This window comes from Pinus tabuliformis, chromosome Q (genome assembly GCF_031772625.1).
Source record: "Pinus tabuliformis cultivar Carrire ecotype Pingquan chromosome Q, CPIR1, whole genome shotgun sequence".
Taxonomy (NCBI): Eukaryota; Viridiplantae; Streptophyta; class Pinopsida; order Pinales; family Pinaceae; genus Pinus; species Pinus tabuliformis.
In genome coordinates this window covers 1,086,463,358-1,086,466,022 of record NC_142296.1, presented here as the reverse complement: position 1 = coordinate 1,086,466,022, position 2,665 = coordinate 1,086,463,358, and positions in this window count along the sequence as shown.

The window sequence follows — 2,665 nt, the reverse complement described above, 5'->3', positions numbered from 1 at the left end:
GGGACAACGTTGAACAGCATGATCACCTTCACACAGTTTACAAGGAAATCTATATTTTCCTTTTTGTCCTGGGGCTTCACTTTCACTAGTCGACGGTGTGCTTTCAACATGATCATCAGAGGTTGATGACACTGGGTTGTGCAAACGAGGAGACCAGTCCCTTAATATCCAAGGGATGCAAGGACAATCTCTGTGAAATTGGTCTCCTTTGCAAATGACACATGGCGATTTAGGCCTGTTCGGTGCAGTGTGTGGATTTTTGTTAGACGACACTCGTTTTCCCCCATTCGCCTTTGGCTCCTTCTTCTTCTTCTCTTTCTTCTTCTTTTCCTTCTTCTCCTTAGGAACTTGACTTTTGGCTTTACCAGCCCCATCAAGCGAAGAGGAAGGAGGAGAGGAAGAATTAGAGGAAGTAGAAGGTTGGTGGGCAACTCTGGACTCGTCTAATTGCTGATTCGATTGTTCAGGAATAGTAGTGTTCTGAATGACAGAGGTTGAGAAGAGCCATACAGGCAAAACAATTGTCAGTCCTGGAAGCGACAATGTGGCCATATGGGGCACACCAAAATCTCCCCAAGAGGAGAAGGGACTAGGATTTCCTACAAGGGGAATTCCTTGGTTGGTAGACTCCATTTTCTCAACCCAAGATCAACGTAGGAAAGGGTAATGAATATTCCATTTAAAATAAATTTTTATACGCTTTGACACAACTTGTTTTTTCAGTTTTTAAGAGTCGAGAAAAAACAAAAGATGACTCTAGTCTCCTTCGATTTTTAATGAGCCTGAAGTGACAAGTGCTCAGATGGACCTTTTCCGTTAAGGAGTCTGAAAAGGAACGAAAGGGACTGCTCTGGAGATCTAGGTAGAGGGAGTACCAAACCAATCGCAAAACTACAGAATACTTTTTACGGTGCGGCAGTCAATCTTCCCAAATGTTGTGTTCAGTGCATTGCGATCGATAGGGCGGCAGACACGGCTTCCTATGGATAAAGGATTTAAGCCTATAGGGGTCTCCCAAAATATACTCGACGGTACATGGGAGCACAAGTCCGTACTGGCACTTATCGTCTCAAAGTGGAGGAATCACCCAACCATCAATGAGGACAACAGTTACCAAGCTTTATGACGCCGGAATACGTCTCTAGCCTAGACCTCTAAATGTTGTGCGTTAAGTTCCAAAGCGTTGTTAGATTCATTGAATTTATTTTAAGTTGATCTTGCTTATGAAGTTTTCCTTTTGGGTTCACCACGAGATGTAGATGTAATTCCTAAAATGCAATCTAAAGATGATAAGCAAACTTTTATCTCTTTTGTGCAATGAAAATCATAGCTACTAGAGGAAAAGAAAGAAACAATATTTTCACAAAGAGCAAAGAGCACACTGTAAATGCACTTTCCTAAATCAAGCCAAACAGACTGTCAATATGCAAATGCACATGCATGTATTTGTTTTCGACTTTCTTAGTATTGATGCTAAAAAGAAAGTTGATGTACAAATCTGAATTTGCTTTCAAGCGACAAACACAAACAAGCTTCTTTTCGAAATCAAAAGATAAAGACAATTACGACACTTTACGATTTTGAAATGAATACTCGTTTTGACACTAGAAAATCACAAATTCAGACCAAAGGCAATAGTAAAAGTATAATCGACCATCAACAGCAATCAAACTTTCTCCTATGATCGAAATCGACACTTGCGACAGATCTAAATCAAAGGACGACAGTACGACTATTCTACTTTTGCAATGGAAAACTGTAAACGACTCAACAAACACACAAAAACATCTATAGTTATTTCGTACAAAGGAGGCGGAATGACAGTAAGCAAAAGGGGTTTTAAACAGACATACATATACTGATCACGGGCAGCAAAATTCAGAGACAAAACTGGAAAGAACGAAGCATAAGAACCTCAGATGCACAGGGCTAGTCTGATCAGCGCACCTGTAACACAGAGAAACTGGATTGCAGTGCAGGTTGCCCTTTCGGGAAGTGCGCTGAAATGCAAGAACTCTTAACAGTACCTGCGCTGGGCTAGAAACGAGAATCTGTCCGGGTTCTGGGTCACGGTTTGCAGTTCAGTCTTTGGTTTTTGGCCGAGTAAAAGCAATCAGTAATGCACAATCAGGGGTAGATCTAAGGAGGGTCTAAGATCTATCACAAGGGCAATCAGATAGTCTGTGAATCAACTGTTCAAATCATAAATAGGTCCAGTGAATGGATTGAAGCAGCAGATGTCTACTTTGCATTTGTTATGGCAAATGCAGTTCGAATGCTACTTATAAGTTTATGAAACAAACAATAAAGAGATACACAAACAAACTAATTAGACATTCTCCCCAGCGGAGTCGCCATTTTGTTACCGGGAAAAGTGTCTATTTAGAACTGCTCTATCCCACTAAGGTGTGACAGCTGCCTTAGAAACAAACAGAGAAAACTACTTTTGTATTTCCTTTATAAACTATAGACAGAGAGGAATAGAAAGAACCAACCTGTGTCTTGCGCTAATCCTTTGATCCAATCCCTCTCTTCTTTGACAGCTTCCAGCTACTTGCTCTCTTACTTGCCCAGCTTCACCAAGTACCTGTAAGATCACAAAAGAAGAAAACTATACAAAGACATGGATCTATATTCATAAATAACTTAGGATCAGATTTAAGTT